The sequence below is a fragment of the Anguilla rostrata genome, chromosome 14 (genome assembly GCF_018555375.3).
Source record: "Anguilla rostrata isolate EN2019 chromosome 14, ASM1855537v3, whole genome shotgun sequence".
Taxonomy (NCBI): Eukaryota; Metazoa; Chordata; class Actinopteri; order Anguilliformes; family Anguillidae; genus Anguilla; species Anguilla rostrata.
In genome coordinates, this window is record NC_057946.1 from 21,500,625 (window position 1) to 21,523,208 (window position 22,584).

The window sequence follows — 22,584 nt, forward strand, 5'->3', positions numbered from 1 at the left end:
TTTCATGAAGAATCCTAATCTGTCCAAAAGTATGGAATAGGTATTTCCTGTCTTTCTGACTTTGAATTAGCAGTCTTTGTGTTCGTGTGAATTTATCTTATTATACTGCTTAATAATAATAATAATAATAATAATAATAATAATAATAATAATAACAACAATAATAATAATACTTGTTATTATTATTATTATTATTATTATTATTATTATTATTATTATTCTGTATTTTGCCAAACAGAGTAATTGGCCTTAAATAATCCTAGTCCAGATGGGACTTGATCAATAATCTTGCTGACCAGTGTTCAGCTCTGTTGTCACGGGGGGTTTGAGTGGGTCGGAAGTTTTTCACCCCCCCCCCCCCAGTTATGTTGTGTGTTGTTGCTGTGCTTTGTGCTGTAAAGCTGATATGTGGGAGGATAGGTGTGCTCTGCCAGGCCAAATGAATGACACTGCCCAAATATTCCTGGTGAATAATCAACAATAATCAACTATTGAATCAGCAAAACTGTTTAAATGTTTCTCAGTAAAGGATAGCAGAAAAAACAATAACAAAAAAAAAACAAGTTCCTCTTAAAATATCCCTTTTGTATTCTAATATCTGGTGTGTCTGTTTTTATTTTTTCCCCTTGTGTAATGTTTTGCTTCATCTTCCTCCACGTCCTGTATGTCCCCATTGCATTGTGGGTTTACGCTGTTAGACAGGGGGCGAGCAATTTCTTGCGTCCCTTCTCTTTGTAGCTTGTAGCTGGCAGTCAAGAAAAGAAGATTTTTCGCAGTGTGAACTGGCAAAAAAAAAAAAAAATCAAAACACAAAAATACATGTGTAGGCCTGTGCTGTTTTAAAAAAAATTTTATTCATCAATTCGTGTCGAAAGATCAGCCCATGAGGTGATCGCAAAATCCATCTCCTGGCGTTTATTTATTTTCGTTTGGGAAGAGAATGGCTGCGCTGCTCACGAGCCGCAGAGCTCAGTTCCGCCTCTGCCAGCGTTTAGCGGTTGAGAAATTTGGGCGAAGGCAGATAGGCTCATCGCATGCCATACTTTTGTCTTCTTAATCGGCATAGCTTATTAAGTCACAGTTCAGAGTAAGAATGTTTTAATAATATCCTGCTCCATTTGATGTACTTGAACACAGACAGATAAAGTCCTCCACACAAGCCTGACTGTTCCCTGCCTCTATTCATTCCAATCTGTTTTGGTCATGCTTGTCAGTCAAAATGTACTGATTGCATTCAAAATAAAGATGAAGCGAGGGAACCAGTGACTTAATACTTAATTTCCCCCCCCCACCATCCCTCGCTTCCGAGAGTGTTTATTTGTCTTGTTCCCAGTAAGCAGAACGACTACAAAAAGCTGTGCTGTAATTGTGCATTGGATTACCAGTTAATGGGCGTTTTAGCAATAATAGCAATATTATGAGTGCTATTAATACTAATAATTGCACTAATAATAATGATGATAATTTCAGGGTTGTGTCTAAGTCTCGTCTTTTGTGGAGCCTTTCCTGACGGGTTCAATTAGACAAATTTCCGGGGATCCTCTTTAATTCTCTTCCAAGGGGTTTCCTTTTTAATTTATGTGGATTTCAGCGTGCTTAACACCTTCTGAAAGAACTGTGATTTGAAGTGAAACGTCGTATTTTTGTAGTGAGCCTCGTCTCTACCTGGCTGGATGTTTGTGTGCCACAGACTAAGCTTCTGTATTAGGGAGGGTGACTCTACCTCATTAAAGGCGTATCAGTGGTGGCTGAAAATGATCCACTGTGGCAGAGGGAGGTGACTCTTATTGTGTGTTGAGGGCCCTGGGTGGGTGGGGGGGGGGGGTGCGGATGGAGTAATGAATTGTCATCCATGGTAGTTTTTTAGGATTTGATCCTCATAGTCATGGTCAATTAGCTAATGTCTGGTAGGACCAGATAGAATATTGGGCCCCTCAGTCGAGGTCCAACTTTGCTGTTCATGTGATATCTTCACTCGAGTCCTTTTGTGTAACACACTTGTTAGCTTTTTCCTTCCATGGATTCTGCCCTTGACAATGGCTCCCGGACTGCCGAGAGCCCACTCCAGGCTCTGTCAGCCTCTGAGCTTCCAGCCTCTCTGTTCCGGAAGGATGGTGGTGCCTCTTCTCCAAAAGCAGAAGATGAGCACTTGGGTGGTATAAAACCACATACAGGAATGACATTCTCTGACATTATTGCCTGATGTAGCGAAACAGGTTTATTTAATATATGTCTTCCCTGACTCAATAGCAAATTAGTTCCGGATTAAAGATTTAAGGTATAGCCTGAGAGTATCTGCAGAGTTTACTGGGAAGTCAGTCAACCAGAAATACTGTATTTATTTTTGCGAAATAAGGAAAATAAGCATTGACCTACCTTGTTAGAAGAAGAGATTTAGTGTTAAATGATAACATTAAAGGGAAAAACAGGCTACGTTTGGTAAAGCCGTGGCTGTTTTTGTGCTGAACGGGCTTGGCTGGACGAGGCCTCGATTGGCCCGGTGCCCTCCGCTCTGCCATTGTCAGACTGGCCTGTGCTTGGAAAGCAACAATGAGCCTGCTCTATACCGTGCTCTGTACCATGTCTCTGTGTGAGGCCTGAGTTTGAAAATCACATGTGTTTTATGCGCCTAGGATGGACTATGGAGAATGGTGTAGTGGAAATTATTTATGGAAACAGGTAGACTCTTGCAGGCAGAACGTTTTAGGTGTTCTCTTTGTGTTGTGGTATTCAAGCGTGTCTGTGTAGTGTCACAGGTAACAAGCTCTTGTTGGGATGATGGTGGACCTTTATTTTTATCAGGGGTAAGATGCAGAAAAATCCACAAAGAAGTGTGAGAAAAACAAGACTGTTCTTTTCACCAAGTGGAGCTCCTCAGTAAACAGCAACGGGAGAGAGTATGATCTGCGATATTGCATGAGAAAAAAAAAATGTTAGCGGCAGTAGGAGGGTTTTGGCTGGATCCTGACTGAACAGTCCAGTGGAGCACTCGTACCTGCTGCTGTTTTCATGTTGTTTCTCATGTGTCTCAGCCCTCGGTGTTTTGAAAGAATTTATGATTTGCGTTGATAGACGCACCTGTTCATACGGAGCTAAAGCAAGTCCCGAAGCATAATTAGCCTTTTGAAAATAAAGAAAATGGGGGGAAAAAAAAGAACGTCAGCCTTGTTTGTAATTAACTCGATGGGCGAGCAGCACACTGTGAAATGCAGACCTTGAATTAAAGCGCCGAACTTGGTGGGGAATTGTCATGTGCACTGCAAAGGCACAACCCCTGAATAAGATCCCTGTTTCAAATGACAGCAATAATTGGAATGTGAAGGGATTTGATTCAAGAGTGGGATATGAGTGGAGCGTTCAGCTTTCACGTTGCCACCTTCCATGCTGTGCCGAGCCTATTTTAAGGTCCTGGGAAAAGATGCCGTTCCCAGGTTGCGATTATTTAAAGCACAGATGTGATAATATCATGTGGTATAGACCGAAGCGCAGGTATATTCTTTTGCCGCGTTGGGTTGAAAGACGGAGGTGGGTGGGGGTGGGGTAGGGGGTGTGGGGTGGTGGGCGGGACACAATGCCCCTTAATTCATACTCTCTTTACCGGATATGTGTGAGAACGTTTGGGTGACAATCAGGACTCTGTTGTAGAAAAGGTAACTCGCGTGAGGGAGTATGGGAAATGGATTCTGTTGTGAATGCTCTGAACATTGTCTGCTGGGCTATAGATTTGAAGTGAATTAAGGTCTAAATGTCTTTTATGTGGGATGTGCAAAAGAAGAAAGGAGTAGTCGTCTGTTTATCAACTGCCAGCTTGAGCGAATTGAAATACAGGAGTTTAAGATGACTGAGTATCTTAACGATGGCAGCTTTTGGTAAAGCAAAACTGACACAAACAAGCGGGTTATTTATCAAAGGCCAAATACATTGTATTATTCATTTTGTAGGGTCCAGTTTAGGATTCATACCATGTTTATCACTGCTTGATCTGATGACAGATGAGGAATTATTTAAGCAGTATGAGCTTATGATTTTTATAATTTACCACTCTCCTTCTTCTGTTTTTTTTTTGTTTATTTTGTGAGCAGGCAGTTTGTGCAGTATTGGGGTAAATTTATTACATCAGACATGGTTTTTGCAAACTGGACTTTTTTCACGGTTGGTCATTTCCAACACGTTGGATGCCCTGAAATTCATAAAGAAATAGATGACCTAGACAAATTTTACCCACAATGCAATTTTATTATTTTTTTAAATGACAGCTTTACTGTCGCTTTTGTATGTATTCCACAGAGGACAAACAAAGTGAACGCAGTAACCCACAGTGTGGGGTTCGACGTAGAATATAAACCGATGTCCTCGTTTTATGAAAGAGATGGGGCGCTGGATTCAGGGCGCACAATGCCGTTTGAAATAGAACAGTGTAAAAATGCTCCCTTAAAATGGACTCTTCAGCATTTTCCCGGGGAAACGGTGCGGCGGTCTCCAAACGGACGAAACGGCGCGGAGGCAGCGTGGCAGAGGCAGCCTTCGCCCGGGTCTAGCCCAGATTGGGCACAGAGGGGCACGGCGCTGCACTGCCTGCCCGGCGCCGGCTCTTTGTTTTTCGCTTCACGTACCTCTGGCTGTTCCTGTGGCCCAGGTGCACTGGGCCCGGGCTGGAAAACACTCCCGCCTCCCTGCCCGTAAATCTGCTGGAACACCCCTAGAGCCATCTGCTCCAGACATGAGCCAGGAAGCGAAGAGTTAATGGGGTAGTGGCGAGGGGGAGAGGGGAGGGGAATAGAGCAGGCTTTTTTTTGGGGGGGTTGGGGGGGGCGGGACGTGGGAGGGTTTCAAGGAGGTGGTCCCCTTCTTCTTTTTACACATTTTAATTGGCCGCTGTTCTCCCCCCCCTCCAATTTGGTCAATTATGAAAGATTTTTCAGCGTGTTTCAGATATTGGTGTGAAAATTGTGACATGGTAATAATAAAAAGGCAACCAGGTGGTAAATATGGGATTGGGGTTGGGGGGGGAGGTGAGCCGCAAATACCTGCAAACTACCCTTGGTGAATCTCAAATTCTGCCTCCCCTAAAATGGCAGCTAACAATTAATACCTGAGGTGCTTCAGCAATGTGATCATCTGGTGGCAGATATTTATCTGCAGACATTTTCTGTGTCTGAGGGAAAAAAATAAAGAGTCAAATTCACAGATAAGATTTAAAACAAGGGCTGCTGAGGATGGACCAATGCATGCCTGCTTCTGCGCACGTGTGTGTGTGTTCGTGCGTGCGTGTGTTTGTGTGTATGTGTGCGTTCGTGTGTATGTGTGTTCGTGCGTGCGTGCTTGTGAGTTGTGTTTGGGGCCATTTTTCACAGTCATCTGAAGGGAATGGTAGCGCTGATCTCTGTGGAAGAAGGTGTGTGCTCTGCTTTCAGAACCTTTGGCCCTGCTTTTTCCCCCTTCGCTCTGCTCTGTCTGGGCCGGGGTAGGAGACAGACACATGGAAGGTGTTTCCCGTTCTGGTAAAATCAGATGCGTGGAGCGCGGTCTTCGTACGCATTTTTTTCCTAAACCGGTCGCTAGCGCACAAAGCGCGCTGTGTGATGTCAGACGAATGACCCGGCGTGCGCGTTCGCCAGCGGACGGTCACCCGGGGCGACTGCCTGTCAGACTCCCCGCAACGGCGAGGGGGCCCCGGGGCCCGGCGGACCAACCCGCGCGCTGCTTTTTCTCCCGCCGCTCGTCGGCAAGTCGACGTCTGGCTCCGTCTCCGGCACCTTTGTGTGCGATGCTGCGCTGATCTTTTCCCCCCACGCTCCTCTCCGTCAGGACTTGGAACATCGCTCCTGTGGCAGACTGGCTTCCTCTTGCCCTCTGTCCGTGCGATGTGCCCGCGTCTTTCCGCATTCTTTCCTTATTTTTCATGTTGTTTGCTTTTGTTTCGATGCGAAGGAAATCCATTCTTTAGTTTGGATTTTTTCTGTTAGGCCGAGCTAAAGATGTAGCTGTGAGTTTTTTTCCCCACTAATTAGTTTTTTTTCCAGCTACTGTGTGCTTTACGTGCATCTCCCAACAGCTTGAAGCAATTACAGCTTAAATTATCCAATAAATATGCATTTATGAAGTTTTCTCTTTGCTTTATGTGTTAAAAGGCATCATGTGTAAAATCGGCCAAGCCACCAATTTGAGTTTTAAACTGTTTTGAAAGAAAGCAAATTGCTTCAGTGTTTTACAGAAGGAATAGCAGGTGATGCTGAGGCTAACCAGTTTCTTCAGGCTTGTTTGTTGAGAGTGAAAAGCGCCTTTATTTCACAGCCAGTATTGTCCTTCAGAACAGAAGTGGAAGACTGAGTTGTTTGTGTTGGTTGTCGGTGGAATTAGGCTGTATATCACTTCACTATTCAAAAACCTATGAAGGAGACTGAGAAGAATTGGGCAAACCCAGGGAAAGTGCACGGTTGGGCATGCAAAGCACTTATCTGTCATTATTGTGATCTTCAATCGGAAGTACATTCTTCATTAAAAGAAAAAGGTTGAAGGTTCATATTTTAAGAGCGTGACCGGAGGTTACCTTCAAGGCATCAACGGCTAGAGATTTGGAGAATTAGATGAGAGAAGTGGTGATCTTTGTTTTTTTAATGCTTTGAAAACAATGGCTTGATTCCATTTTCGATACCAGACTTAGAGACGTGGTAATATAAGTAGAAGAGCATATAATTATGATTATAAAAATAGCAAACTTGTGCTAACTATCTCCACTGTAAGTCTAAACCTTAATAGCTATGCAACTTACAGTCTACAAGCCAAAACTGCAGCTGCCCTAATGACAATAATTTGCCTTAATGTGGCTGAAAGAAAAAGTGAGGTGTGACTTCTGACCTTTGTGGCTGAACACATTGTTACTATCAGCAAATACACAAAAGCTAATCCAAAACACTGCCAGACCCATGTTTGGAGCAGGGTGCATGTTGCTTTCCTTTTTGGTGTTCAGTCGTTGTGTTGGTGCACAAGGCAGTTTGAGCATGTGTGCAGTCTATGTGTGTTTAGCGATTTGTCCTGAACACATAAAGTTTACCTCAAGGTGTGTGTGTGTGTGTGTGCACGTGTGCACATGTGCGTATTTGTGTGTGTGAGTGTGTTTGTGTTTGTGCGTGTGCGTGTGTGTGCGTGTGTGTGTGTGAGTGCATGTGTATATGTGTGTGTGTGTGTGCGGACGTCCAGTCATTTGGCAGTGCAGAGTGGGACAGTGGAATGTAACCAGAGCTTCAGCGAAGCCATTCCCACAGAACGGTTCTCACATGAAAGGCTTTTGTCTGGCCCCAATATAGGAACAGCACGGGCATTTTTTTTTTTTTTTTTTAGTTTTGCAGGTGTTCAGCATCGAGTAATAAAACAAACCCGCCATTTAGTCTGTGTAGTTCCAGCCATGCACTGTCTGGGTGGGGTCTTGCTCTTTTTTTTCTTTTTTTTTTTAAACAGCAGCAATGAATCGTGGGGCCCCCCTGGCTTCCTCTGCCTCGGAAGGCTGTGATTGGATGGCGGGAGGGAACGCATGGCTAATGTGAAAAACAGAACGATGGGACCTGCTCAGTGTAAACTTGTTCCCTGGAGTTGCGTGCTGTAGCAGGACCAGGGGGGAGCGTTTCTTCTGTCCTGTTTCCATTGACAAATGGCTCGCATGCATTCGCTGAATTAAAAACAACGTTTTTGCTTTTATTCATTACAATGCAGCCAGACCGAATTTGGAGGCTTGCTGAAATGGCGCTGCATAAAATAAACATCTGTAAAGTGATATGACCACTGGAATTACTTTTTTGGAAATCGGTTGTTGTTTGATTGAATTGACCCTTTGCATTGAGCCTGCTATGTCAGTGTCAGCTGAATTTTATTGACTATATATATATATATCTATATCTATATATATATATGTATAATATATATATATCTTTGGCCTGGTTATTTTTATTCTTGACTTTAATGTGTGTAAGAAGTGTATAAAGGGCAGAACTTTCTGGAAAAGGTATCTGTGGATTCCACTGGTTACTGAGTTGCTCACTGTGAGAATATGTGACTTCTGACCTCTTCAAATTTTTCTGCAAAGCCTTCTGGAATAGCATTGGTATAGATCATTCAGCCTGTCATAGGTCCAGAAAAGTCTTAAGAAGTTGCACAGGTTTTCAGTGTTTGGGGGGGGGGGGTCTAGATCTTCCACAGCACGCCCATTCATGATTTCTAACGTATATGGGAGAATTGCATGCATGCACATGTGAAATGAATTAAGGGCAGCGAGGCGGTCTTTGGGGGTGCGAGCCTCCCTCTGCTCTCTCGCTGAAACCGCCTGTTTCCAGTCGAGTGTCATGTCGGACGCTGGCGATGAGAGCGTCCCATCTGGCTTTGCGGGCCTTCAGGTGCCGCGGTGTGCCGTGCTTTCCGCCCGCTTCATTTATTTCCTCGCAGTCGTGATTTGTAGGGTCCTACGGATCCCCCGTCACATCCTGGGTGTCCGTGGAAACAGGTGCACAGGTGACTAATTGCGCTGCGATTATTGTGCCGCTGCCGCGCGCATATTTCTCTGATGGGCCCAATATGTAACGGACGGCGAAAACACAGCTCCCCAAACGCGCTGTTCTTATCAAGTGCCTTTCGCTGAAACGCCCTCAGAATGATTTAGAGAGTGTGGTTGCATTCTCTTAAGGGTGGCAGAATTAACCATCTTTCGCGCTTAAAAAAAAAAATACAACTGTGAACAAGCTGCATTGCTGCTTTATAATGCTCAGAGCCTCATTTGCAGTTCATAGAAGATTTTTTAACAGTATAAATTGTTTTCACGTTGTTAAACTGGCGCAAATTAACATGCAGGAAATGTTTACCTGTTTTCCCAGGCAATTGCTTTCTCACTTGCGCTCATGTTTTGATATTCCCTTAAAAACACGAAGATGAAGGCTGTTTGTTTTTGCTCATTTGGTGCCCCTCTCCTCGAGCAGCTGAGGCTTGCTCCCAGAGAGAGAGAGAGAGAGAGAGAGAGACAGAGAGGGCTGGAAGTGCCAAACACAATGAGCCCGGCCCGGACGGAGGGATGCACGGACGGACGGACGGACGGCCTTGTTCTCTCAGCGCGGCCATTACTGTGCGGAAACCGGGCCGGTCCCTTCCGCCGGCCTTAAAGGAGCGGTGCGGAGCGCGCGCCCGCACAGCCGGGGGGTCTCGGCGCGGAAGCGCTGACGTGCGGTCTGTCTTTGTTGTGGCCGTGGTGTCCCTTTTTCTGGTGAGCGATCACTGTTGTGCGCCGCTGTTTGCGTTCGGGGCCGTGTCTTGGCGCGCGTCGCTGGGTGTTTCTTGTGCGGGCTTGTTGCGTGTCTTGTGTGCGTTGTTTGCGACGGGTTCCGGCACTCCGAGCTGGATCTACACAAAGGGGAACCTAATGAGAACGAAGCAGGTTTCCTGAGTTGGAAAGCTCAGCGCCATCGGGGGAAAGACACGTGCATGGTCACTGTTAAGCATGAGGCACGGTGTTATATCTTTTGAAGGCGCTTGATATATTCGGCTTCCGCAACAAGAGCCTTGCGCCGTGTGAGAGTTTAGGGTCAGCGACAGCAGCACATTACGGCTTGTTCTGTTCAACCGCCAGTCTAGCTCCCACCTCAACATTTCCTATTGATACGAATCCGTAAACATGGACTTCATAAGCAGCCATCATGCAGCCCTTTCCCAGCCCACGGCTTGTGCTGCTTGTTTAATGGTATTAACATGCTGGAATAAAAACGTGCGGTGTTTGTGCTGTGTGTTTACAGCCCAGAAGTGTTCAGAGGCATCTGTTTGTACGGGATGTATGAAATCCAACACATCATGTGTGTTCCCCGTCCCTAAGTGGTTGATAGGAAGATCATCTGTCACCATATTTACGTATTTACGTGGCTATTATAGCAAAAGCAGGCATATTATTTATTCTCTTGTTATATTGCCATACATGCCACCGTATATTTATTCATGATAACCTGCGCAGTGAGGTGTCCTAAGGTTTGCTGAGTGAAAAACAATTTTGTTTAGCCCAGTTTTATTATAAAAATATCTTGAATCTGCTTGGAATTGTCGACCGGATTAGTGCTTTAGCATACGCTTCTTTTGAATGTGTGAACAAGAGGTTTTTCATGCTGAGAATTCTTGATGAAGAGATGTGTCAAAGAAGCTTTTTTTCACAGATTTGCCACTGAAAATGAATTCCCATATTGGAACATAAGACATACCTGTTTAAGTGTTGCCTTAGTGTGGTTAGTATTGATGGAGGCTATGCCGTTTGCTTTAATTGACTTGCGGCAGTGTTCATGCTACACGTGGAATGAATTAGGCCTATATTTAATTTTACTCCACGAACTGTTGGTTTGATTCCCAATTGCCTTCTGAGTTTGCAGAAGGCACAGGGCCATCTCAATAAAAGGCAAGTTGTCAAAAGTGTAAATTGGCAAACTAGAAATTATTTTGTACTTACTGCTGATGATTAGTATGTTTATATTGCTTTTAATGCTACCATAACATAAACTTAAAAGTAGTGACAGAATCTAAAATTAGCAAATGCAATTATGTGATACAGTCTTCACCATGTATTACTTAGCTTACCTCCCCATCTTCACAGTTACAGTACATTAGGAACATGTGCATTCACATATTTAATGAAAGTAAAGATATCACAATTTTATAAAATAAATGAAAATTAATGTCATTATTTAACAAATCTGTCAACTCTTTTTTTTTTAAACAAATTTTTAATTGTATGCATGTAAATGCACATTTACAGTAGGCTGCATTTTTACCAGTTGTAATGAAATGCAAAATATTCAAATAGATGCATGCTATTAATTATATTAATGTGCCAGAAATATTATGTATTCAGAATAAATATTATGTATGGTAGAATATTAAATTGAAAGCATGTGAACACATGTCAAATCATAAGCTTTGGTCAACAGCAGTTCCATCCTGTTGTGTGATTTGAGTTGATGACCTGGAAACTTGAAATTAAATCTCACTGTTATAGCCTTACCTTCTGGGTGTTTTTTATACACAGTATTTCACCGTTTTATGGAAATACGTTATTCATCCTGCTTTCTGTGCTACGAAATCACCGCTTTCTTTGTGTGTTTTTAGCTTGACGACCTGCCTGAAGGCTAAAATAGTCGTTTTTTTGGAACCCTGACGCATTTGTCACTGCCAGACCGTTCTTTTGTTTGTTGTACATACAGTACGGTGGCGAAGCCTTTGGAAGCAGGCCGCTATGTGGTCACAGTGTACAGGAAGGGAGGGTCCTGTGCTTCCTTTGAGGTGAGCCCAATGTCACGCGCGCTATTTCGAACAGGAGCTCCTCACCACAGTGAGCTTTACACAGCGTGGACCGGAGAGCCTGCCCTCCCAGACGACTTTGCCCATAAAACAAATGTTATTATGTCAAAAGAGGCCAGCAAACATAAATTGCCAGTGTAGTGCACTGCATTTGGAATTGTAAGTGCTTCCTGTAGTTTGTTATTGCAGGCTTTTTAACAGCCTCAGTTCAACTTGAATGAGCATGTTCCCGTCGAGGGCAGCACCAGCGCTCTCTGATGAAAGAGAGGGAGACATGGGGGGAGAAAGCGACAGAGAGAGACACACGCGGAGGAGAAAGAGAGAGAGAGTGCCAAGAGTGAGAGGGAGAGAGCGGCATTGGGGGGAGGGAGGAAGAGGGAGAGAGAGAGAAAGAGAGAGAGAGAGACAGGAGGGAAGAGCAAGTGAACGAAAGGGTGACGTGGGAGAGAGAGAGAGAGCGAGCTGTGGAGAGTGGGGTCTACTGAAAACAAAAACGCTAACGCTAAATAGACATGCACTCTGCCTGGCAGTCCATTAAATTTCACAAATTAAATAGGTATTATCTTTAAATATTTAAAGGTTAGATGAATGTTGATAATGGATTTAGACAGCCATTAAGCTGTAATTGCTTTCTAATGTAGTTAGTGAAAGACATTTGATACAATTTGTGCAGAACTGAGAACAGCAACACAGAGACCCTTTCAGAAGAGCTTGTTTGGCTCCACTTTAACCCTTTCAGAGAATAGGACTTGTCTCGTGTAATTTTTCCAGGTTTATGCATCGAGAGAAAAATCCAGCCCTTTGTGTGCCGAGGGTTTTGCATCCTGTTATGATAACAGCACAAGTAAATGAGTGCTGTAGCACCCTTGCAGACTGATAACTTGTTAGCACTTTCTCACTCTGGGTATCCTAAACCAAGAATATGGTGACAAAACGGTGTCAGTCCTATGCCATCTACTAACACAATTGAGAATGTCTGTATGCTGACGATATTAGCAGCTATATGTGACGTGTTCACAATGCCGCGGTGAGGCTATTGCCAGCTTTTACTGGCATGTGCATCGGTAGTCTTTGAAATCGGGTGCTTTGTGTGGCTTTGTGTGGAGAACACTGTGGAATCTTGGACCTACCCCTAATAGACTGTCGTGTCCTTTGGATGAAGGGCACCATCATTCTCTGAAAAGTAATTCTCCAATTGTAAATTAATATTTCCTAGCAGAAAGTTGATTATTTCTCTTTTTGCTGTGTTTGCAAAACCAAATTAAAAATGCCTAATTTTTTTTTTCTACGTATACATGAGTAACTCTCTAGAATGTAAAATATAAATAAAGCATTTGGAATTAAAATAACAAGACTTGAAAATGACTTGGGCCTAATTGATAAGCCTTTGTATTAACAATGTAAATTGGGCCAGTCGTATTCCGTTCTCTTGAAACATCACACTACATATGTTAACGAGGTCCACCTATCTTGATTTTGAATCCAAAATTTCCGGATTGCAGAATAAATATCAGTGACTTTGTGAGGTCTCAACTGAAACAGCTGAATCAGATCAGTCATGTTGTCCTGAAGACCGCAGAACTGCCCGTGGAACTTTGAGATGTTCTTAACCCTCCTGTTGTCTTAATAATTATGCATGCACAGTGTCCACAAGGTCAAAAAGGACCCATCCTCACTGGACCCCCTGAGATAAAGCCTCGTCATTGAATTTTGAACCTTGAATCTATATTTCTAATGTAGAAACAAGCTGTAACTCATCAATAAATTGGTGAATAACTGTTTTCCTACTCAACAGTCGAAGGAGACTGTATTTCTTCTGTCTACACCACTGGTTCTTACTATAAATCACTCATTATAATTTTTAATTTTTTGCTGTAGTAAATGGTGCTTACCTTTGATTATGACTTCTGATTTTAACTGCAGGGTTTTAAAAAAATGACTTTGTAAGTCAATCTTGTCACTTAAAATATATATATATATATTTATATATATATTATATATATATATATATTTTTTTTTTTTTGTCAATAAAGCAATGTTTAGCTTTTTCTAATGGTAATGTGAAAAGTCATCAAATTTTATGATGAAAAAACTACATTTCAGGGATTTTCAGTGCTCTTAATTCATTTTTGACCCTGAGACCGACAGGAGGGTTATAAGACAACAAGTTGGAGATGGTCATAAATAGATTTGCAAGGCTCTGAATGTTCCTAGATGTCCATTGTACGGCACAACCCAAACACTTGCAAGACCAGGCTGTCCTATCAGACTGATGAACCGGACAAGAGGGGCAGTTGCTAGTGACTCATTGAAGTGTCTGAGAGGCCGGTTACAGCACTGACAGAGTTGCAGAGCTCATTGGCTGAAATGGGAGAAACTGCCCAAAGATCAGCAGTGTCTTCAGTACATCAGATTTAGCCTCTTTGGGAGAGAGGGAAGCCACTTCTGAAAAAAGACCAGCGTTAAGTCACCCCTGGAGTTTGCCAGAATTCATGTTACAGGCTCTGCGACCATCTAGAAGAAGATCTTGTGGTCTGATGAGACTACAGTGGAACTATTTAGTTTGGAAGCAGAGTACACTGTTTGGTATTGAGCAGAAGGGACTGGGAACCTTGTTGCCTTCAAGAGCAAGATGGAGGAACAAAATGCATACTGTAGAATCCCTTGCCGATGACCTGTTTCAGTCCACTAGAGTTTGCAGTTCATTCACAAACTACAAAGGCATAGCTTAAAAACAAGGTCAGCATTCTGGAATGACTCAGCCAAGACCCAGACTTATATCCCATTGAAAATATGTGGCTTGACCTGGAAATTGCTGTCTGCTGATGCTCTCAGTTTAACTTGGCAATGCTTGAGCAAATTTGCATGGAGGAACAGGCAAAAATTCCAGAATCTAAATAGCTCATACAGACATACCCGAGATGATTCTGTAACTGTAACTGCTGCCAATGGCCTGTATAAAAAATATCAACTCTGAGGGATGGTGAATATTTGTAAATGACAAATCTTTGGAAAGATGTTTTTTTTGCACCATACATTTGTTGAATTTGTTATGTTGGTGAGGTGGAAAAGTATATTTGAATGCATTAAAATGTTAAGGTGTAATTAGGAAAATGTGAAATAGTTTGCAGCTTTGTTTGCCAGGCAACGCCTTACTTCCAGCCCATGTGCAGCATTTGGGTTCAGTGTCAGCAGAATACTGCTACGCTGTGTTCTTGGTTTCAGCTCAAATGAGCAAACTCTTAAGCGGCGTAGACTGAACAAAAACAGTGTGGGAAACGGAGATGTCCGAATATGCTTATCTGGCTTCTCACTCAAGGTCAAAACAAAGCAGGTGTTCACAAGTTCAGGAAAAAAATGTCTTTTCCTCCCATAATTCACATCTTTATCTGCTCAGCTGGAGAAGGCCTTGAAAGTTTACCAAGATGCTTTGAGTTTTTTTTTTTTTTTTTTTTTGGTACATGGCAAGGTTTGACGCAGACATCAAATGACGAGCCTTCCCTAAGGTTTACTGTCATTTGAAAATGTAAATGCATTGTGGAATTGGCTGCCTCCTGCCACTACCAGACACTAAATAATTTGGTAAGGTAAACACTCAAGAACATTAGTTTCAAGTCCTGTTAGGCTCACTTCAAATGAGGGTGGAGGAGCACGGTGGTTCTGTCTTTTTGTGTTGTGCTATTATAATTAACACTAATGCTACTGTATCCTGGAATTATGTTCTTCAGGATGTCCTACACCGTTGGCTCTCCAGCAGTCTTAATATCTCACATTGACACCACCGCAGATAAACAGCACAGTTCACTTTATGAATTCTGTGAAATGCCAACTGGGGTTTGTTGCTTCCTCTGTAGACAAAATGGCTCTCCCTGAAACAAGGCGCTTTGGAAAATAAGCAGTTTTGCTTGTGGGCCTAAACCTCCGAGGGCTTTTCCTTCGTGCTTACCAGTGAGATTTTCCTTTTGGATTTTACCTGTTATTATACATCACAGGAAAAGCCCCAGTTCTGCATTTCTGTCAAAAGTTTATTTATTTTTTTCAACGGGGCTTTCTCTGTTCCATTTCTCAGTTCAAATAATGCCAAAGTGCATGTTTTTGAGTGGACGCTTCAAATGAATTAATGATTTCATCTCTGTCAGCAGTTACGGCCCGACTGAAGGATTACCGGCTGGTTTTGGAATGAAACACACTCCCAAACTTGAGGGACTTTTAGCTGAGTCACATCCACAGCTACCCTTGAAATTGGTGACCCTAAATATAAAGTAAATAAACTCGTTTGGAAGCCGACTTGAATGGCCTCGTCTTAAGGGCAGTTGGAATTGGTCATCAAAGTCGGGCTTTGAAGTTGCGAGTGATTCAGAGCTGTGATCGTGCCGAGGCTTGTGAAGGGGAATTGTTGGCTGGTTGTGTGCGTCTGTGTTCGAACCTCCCCCTTCTGAAGTCTGGGAATGGGGCTGGTCTCAGGCTTTCTCAGAAGGCCTGTTACTGAGAGCTATGTGCGCTAACAGGTGTGGCCTGGGGTAGGCCTCCCTCTGCCTCGACTGGCACGATCCTTCAGAAATTTTAGGGCTTTTTAATGAATAACATCCTGGTTACTGGGAATATGTGTCCATTTAGATCCCTTAGGGCGATATGTGGTGTGGTGGTTAGAGCTCCAGACTCAAAGCTCATGGTCATGGGGTCAGAACCAACGTCACCCCTTCACACGACATGCGTCACCTCTGTTCCTCCAGTATGCAGCTGTAAGTTGCAGTAGATAAGGGTGTCCACTAAGACATAATCACCAATGCCATATAATTTGTTTAAACATGAGTTCAGGTGCATTAAGGCTCACTTAGGCCAATATTCATTTTAATGCCATCGAACCAGGTTTTTCTACCTCTGCAGGGCCTTGCAAATTGCCCTCCAATTTTCTAGCGCTTAAGGTCTACCCTTTACAAGTGCCTTGCCTTATTCTTCCAGATGTGCGGCTTGTCTTTCTTGTGAAGGCTCTTCCTGTCAGTTTGGGATTAGCCGTGTTCATTACAGGGGTTGAGGTCGGGGACGGCACTTCAAACTGTCCCATGCAGCACAGCGCCTATGTAGTATTTCTGGCAGCTCCAGTGTTTTTCTTGCTTTCTGGTGCGTCTCATTTTTTTTCTTCTTTTCCGTTAGCCCGAGGGCACCTTTCTTTCTGAAAGAATGCCATTTATATAACTACTTATTCTGTTGCCACTCCCTCGTTGGCTTTGTAGAAGATGAGAGGACATAGTTCCTAAATCCAGTGAATGCAGTTTTTGTGTTTGCATGCATTCTTGAATTTTGTCTCATTCATGAGGTACAGTCAAACAGAAATGGTTCCCTTTCCTGTCTTCCCATGAACCCTTTGTAGCCTTGAGAACTGCTCTTCAAAGACCAGAGCTTGTAAGCGAAGGCCTCAAGATGGTCTACTGTGAAACTGTGTTGTTTAAATAAAATAGGAGAGACTGACACATAACCACATGTCAGTCTCATCTTATTCTGCCGTTGGTTAACTGGCCCAAGCGGCAAAATAAATTAGCCGCAGGGCTACTGTGAGTGGACGACCACTGTTTCCATGGAGATCACCTCAGACATCAATGGCTCTGAACTTTCACTTCTGTCGTCTCACAGGAAACATACAAGTACTTTTTTGTACATGACAAACATCTCTTCCGTTGCAGGTGCAAGGCATATTATGGTGGCTTCTATTTTTAGTTGGTCTGTGATCTTTTTCATATCACCCCCCCCCCCCCCAAAAAAAGAAAAAGAAAATTGTTGCTTGGACTTGCACAAACATACATGTTTTTATTAATTTCCGTACAGTTATGGACAGTTCAGAGGAGCTGTGTACTAGTTCCATCTTAAAATCCGCAGACAGAAGGTAACTTTATTTTTTTCATTGCGTGTTTGAAGGTTGGTATTCATATGTCATGGTGTGTGTACGAGCTTGCCATGCATTTTGCTGTATTGCCATGTTTGCACTTGATAATATTAGACTTTTAAAGGTTGTATATGAAGGAACGTGAAGGAGAGGACGTAGATTGCTTGCTTTGCCCTATTGTTTATGCTTCTCTTTGCATGTTACTGCGGAACACCAAGCTTCTGATTACCCACATTCTCTTATGCCATATGGTGCACCTTATGCAAGGCAAGCTAGAAAATCTGGAACGAGCACAAAAATTTCACAAAATGACATCGTTTCGAACGTAACAAACTGGACAGATGTAGGTTGAAAAGAAACTCGCAGAGCATGTATATTGTCAGAGATTTTAGCTTCTGGGATTTGTAGAAATCAGTATTTAGCTTTTTTGTCCCATTTTCTGTCCTCATGTTACACTAGGTGATGTTTATAGCCTAGAACCCCTCGAGTGAATCAGGGACTCAAGCTTTTGTCTCAGCTGTTATTTGCTCCACTTCCAGCACTCTCAAAACTGCTATGTTATTACTGCTGTACTCCTGTCATACAGAGCTCATTATGCTTATTCTCTGAATGAGAGCCACTGACCAAGTGAAACATGGGTTCCGTCTACATCTTCTGGAAGGGATTGTGACACTTATTGTGACTGAGTGAAAGTTAGTTTTTCTTTCTGCAAGTACTAGTAGATGGAAACAGAACAAAACAAATAGGCTACGTAGTGTATTTTAAGTTAGCTGATTTTGTTATTTTATACAGGCTATAGCATTAAGACATTGTTTCATTTGTCAGATGCTTCATGAAGACTTATTCTGACAGATCTACAGGCTTTATGCTACAGTTGAAAAGAAGCAACCACACAGACACACACTCACACACACAAAGGTTATAAAATTTTAATGCTTCTAGCAATTTTGCTGTTGGCCTAAATAATTAAAACATCTTGTGACAGATCTACATGTTTCATTCTGCTAGTTAAAAGGAGAAACCTGGAGTCAAAGTAATTTCATGTTTGGATGTTTGCTTTGCTCAAATTGGCACTTTGCTAAATGTATTATATTTAGGAGCTGATGAACCACAGTCTTCCTTTCGAATTTTCACAACCCAACCCTTCAGTCAGTCTGCCGAATTTCTAGGCCCAGAACGTGTCCTTTTCACCTGGTTTCCCACGTGTCGGAGGACAGTTGTGCCCAGGCTGAGCTCCATCTTAGATATGCAAACAGTGTCTTGGGAAAAGCTCTGGGCCCTCTGTGAGAAATAGTGGGCATTGTGATAACGTTATTTATCTGCCAATGTTGTGACAAGGCTTCATTTCAGCGCGGCGTGCCAACAAAAGCAGGTAGGAAGGCCTCTGGAATCTTCAAAGCCCGAGCGCCTGCTTTATTTCCTAGGACTGGGGGGATTAGTTATATCAGCAGAAGAAAAAAAAGAAATGTACAGGGCTGTTTCATTTGCTTGCTAATTAATAACAGATGTCAGGTACAATTCTCAAAGCTTATTTACTCCTCTAAATTGTTTGGTGATTTTTAAGTGCACACATCAGCTGCCAAAGCTTAAACGTGAAGTTTAAATACACGAGTACACCAGCTACACAGGCACAAATTAGGTGCAAGTTTTTAGGAGCACGCTTCCCTTTCCTGATGTGTTTGGTTAGATTATTACTGTTAGATTTTGGATTGTATGCACGGTCCCTCCTGAGCAGTTCTGTCTAGTAGCCATATTAGTAGAAATGATATAAATAAATACATATTGATTTATAATATTGTCAGTATTAACGTCTGTTTACTGTTTTTGAATAGATATGGAATGCACCTATAGTAATGTGCGCAAGAGTGGTCAGCTGAAAACTTAAGTGAATAATTTTATTCAATACCTGAGAATGTACCCGTTGTCATTTTGACGATGTGACAGCTTGGTTAAATAAGCATTTATTTAAACGGTAGTTACTTAGTGAATTGTTGAACCAAAGAGCTTCCTTTTTGTGTGGTACTGTTTGCTGTATGTTGTCATTTGATGACATTATTATGTATTTTCTCATGTTGGAATTTGTTGAAAAAATCCCAATCTCCCTATTGTGAGTTTATACTGGAAAAGCCTCTCAATTGGACCTGCACTGTTTCGCTAAACTGATTAGTGCATATCTGAAACAGTACCCTGACATCCATGGTCTGGGTTTAATGTCTCTGGACTACAAAAAGGAACGTTTATGGGGGTGTTGGCGTTCCATAGAAAAAAAGGAGCATTTCAATGTAGCGCTAACCAAGCCTTCATCTGTGTTAAGCGAGCATTGTTTTAGAGTTTTGTTCTTTTTTTTTTGAAACCCACATGTTCAGAATGTTTTTAATGTGTTGTGATTGTGCTCGTAGATCTAAGCCATAGTTGGCAAAGCTTCACATGAGTATATCTGAATGATGAACATTGTCAAAAGAATCTCTCCAGCGCTTATTCTTCACCGTAGAAAAAGCCTCCTTAATATCCATAATCTGCCTTTTTGGACTGGCATCTGTAGTCCTTTCTTTAAAATTGAAAGCCGTTCATTCAAGTAAGCCGTGTTTGAACTTGCTAATAGTTTTTTTCCTTCATATATCTGAAGTTGATTTTTTTTCTGCTTTTCACTTTTTTTCCTTCATTTAGAGCACCATTAGCTCTCCAATCTGTTATTTATTTTTCTCCTTTAATGTGCTCTTGAACAAAAGGGGTAAAAACAAACAACCAAAAAAAAATAAAAGTCAGAAAGTGCAACAAAAAAAAGTATTGTGTAAAAAATCGGGGCTCGTGGCTCGTTAAAAGTTTTCAGGCTCCAGATGTTCTAATTTTAGCTGCGTGATATGTTCAAATAACAGGAAGCTAGACCCTTTTGGAGGGACCATTTTTTTTCACTAAGCTAGTACCTCTCCTTGCCCTGAGAGCTCACGCTATAATTACCAGAGGAAACTGCTTCTCTTAGCATGGGGCAGAAGTGGCAGGTTGGATTCTGTTATCGCAGTGCAGGTATAGTGAATGCTGTTGTTTCTACAGCCACATGCTAGCTGTGCCACCTCTCCCCCCCTTCCCGTCCCCCTCCTGTCCCCCCTGTCTCCCCCCCCCCCACCCCCTCGGCGCAGCCAGAGCCAGGTGGCAGGGCGGGGGAGCCGAGAGAGAGAGAGAGAGAGAACGAGCGAGCGTGCCGCTGCTTCCAGAGTTTGATGTCATTAGGGGAAGGCTCATTATTTCACCCTCTTTTACTCTGGTGCCTTCCCCGCGAGACCGGGAGACGTGGTGTGAGGAAGTCAGCGGTGGCTTCTTCCCTGGGTGGAAACATGTCTTTGCTTATTAAGCCCGTTTAACACTTGCTATAACCTTAGCCATTCCCGAGGTCTGAATGTAGATGTTCATGTCTCTTTAGGTGTGGAGAAGTATGATACAAAATGCTGGAACAATGTAGAGTCGTATGCTAAATGCAGTATGGCTGACCTTATAAGAGAAGGATATTCAACCCGTGACGGTCCAAATGATTTAGATGCGTGTTCTGGGAGAACTTTCCTTAAGGAGAGCCTGACTTAAAGACTAACTGTGGAAAAGATTTCTCTCTCTGAAGGTTTTGATACATTGTGAGGATCTTTGCTGGTATTCATCAGTATTTAAATGGGTGCAGCGGCGGTTCATCTTGGCCTCTGAATTGGGGCCACAGCGCTTGCAACTCCAGCCCAGCAACTGCCTGGTGGCGGAGCGGGTGTGAACCTGGGCAGAATCAAAGCGACCGCTAGCGACGGGTAGCTGGCGCGTGTGTAGAGACGGGCTTCCTCCGGCGGTAACAGGTGCGGGAGGGAGCTGCGTCGGGTTCCGTAAACGAGCAGAGGCGTATTGTTTGGTAGGGTTTCCCTGATGTGTGTGCACGCAGTTCTTTTCGCCGTTCCCACGAGCAGATTCTTTCGCTGATAGGGCCTTGCGAGACGTTTTAAGACGGGTCGGTGGTTTCCCTAATCTTGTTCTAAGAACATGGCGGTGAGCATCTCGTGTTCAGGTGTGTTGGGAGAGGTTTCTGCTCCTTCTTGCTGTTCTCCAGACCTCTGAGGGTGTTAATGTATTTTGAAAAGCGATACACCTTCTTAGTCTCTGAGTTCGAGGCTCAGCCTCATATTAATTGTGTTTTTTCATCATGATGTGCTATTTTTCTGAATTAAATAATTAAGAGATGTCACTGACTGCCAGATTTCAGTAGCCCCGAGGTTGCATGCTAACTATGAGAAATGTAGCTGCAGGCATTGTTAAATGTTTAGGGAAAATCATGTTAAATGAAATATTAATACGTGACTTGCTCATGTCCTACAAACCATCTAAAATATAGGAATACAAAACATGGAACAGTTTAGGGTTTATGCGTACATTTTGTGCTGCTACCATTTGTGAGGGTGATGTAGCTTGGTAATGGTTTGAAAACATGGCTTAGATTTGCATAGAACTGCTGAAATGGAACTCCGTGTTTTGCTTTTCTTCATTACAATGAATGAATTAAGATAAATAAAATCTTACCCTAATTAAATAATGGGGTGCCACTAGAAGTTAGGGAACCACTCTCCTTTCAGTCTTTGGTGTTGAGTGTTGCACTACTGTTATACCCTCGTATGGGTATGTACTGAACATCTTGAATTTAAGCTGTGTGACTCACTGAATAAGGACGCTGTCAAATAGCAGTGCCGTCTTAGTATTTTATATGTAATGTTAAAATATTTTAAATCATTTAATTTGTCAGTCCTTGCTCTGCATGAAAGTAATATTTTTCCTGTACGAGTAGAGTCTAGGTGTGACTGCAAACAGTGTGATATCCTATGAATATAGATCATGTTAACTGGGTCTTGTCATGAATTATAACAGGCAAGTGAATAGGTGTAATACACATAATGGATATAGATTCCTTCTTTCTTTTTTCACATCTTCCTCTTCTCAAAGATCTGATATGTTAATAATATTAAGAACTAATTTTCCCAACAGACACCTTCAAAGCCATTAGATGTGAGCTGAGATGCTAGAGTTGCGACAGTTAACAGCAATTTTAACGCTGACAGTTTGTCTCGATTTTTTCGCGGAAGAGGGTGCAAATTGTGCTGAGTTGCCAAGACTTTCATCAGACGTGGCCCCCGTCGGCAACTTGGTGACACTAGTCGTGTGTGTGTTTTACTGACATGTATTTGTAATTTTTCTTAATATTATTCCCCCTTCAAGTAAGCAATGTCATGTAATTGAAATGAAAGAAGGTAATGGTTTCCCTGGCATCAAAGTATGTGTATATACTTGTCACCAGTCTGAATGAGGAATAACCGGTTCAGACTACTGTGAATAAAAAAGCACTTCTCCTAGTCAGACTTGAGCAAATATTG

General features: G+C 42.7%; 1 protein-coding gene across 16 annotated transcripts in view; it reads left to right on the forward strand.

Moving 5' to 3' along the window:
• The window catches only part of LOC135239741 (transcription factor 4-like), a 170,201-nt gene that overhangs the window by 4,626 nt on the left and 142,991 nt on the right, over positions 1 to 22,584 (forward strand). Inside the window, exon 1 of one of the 16 annotated variants that reach the window (XM_064308642.1) lies at positions 13,358 to 17,194. The exons of the other annotated variants lie outside the window; for them this stretch is intronic. The gene's annotated coding sequence lies outside the window, so the exon portion shown is untranslated. Of the gene's footprint in view, positions 1 to 13,357; positions 17,195 to 22,584 lie in introns of those variants that run through there. 16 annotated transcript variants of the gene reach the window in all.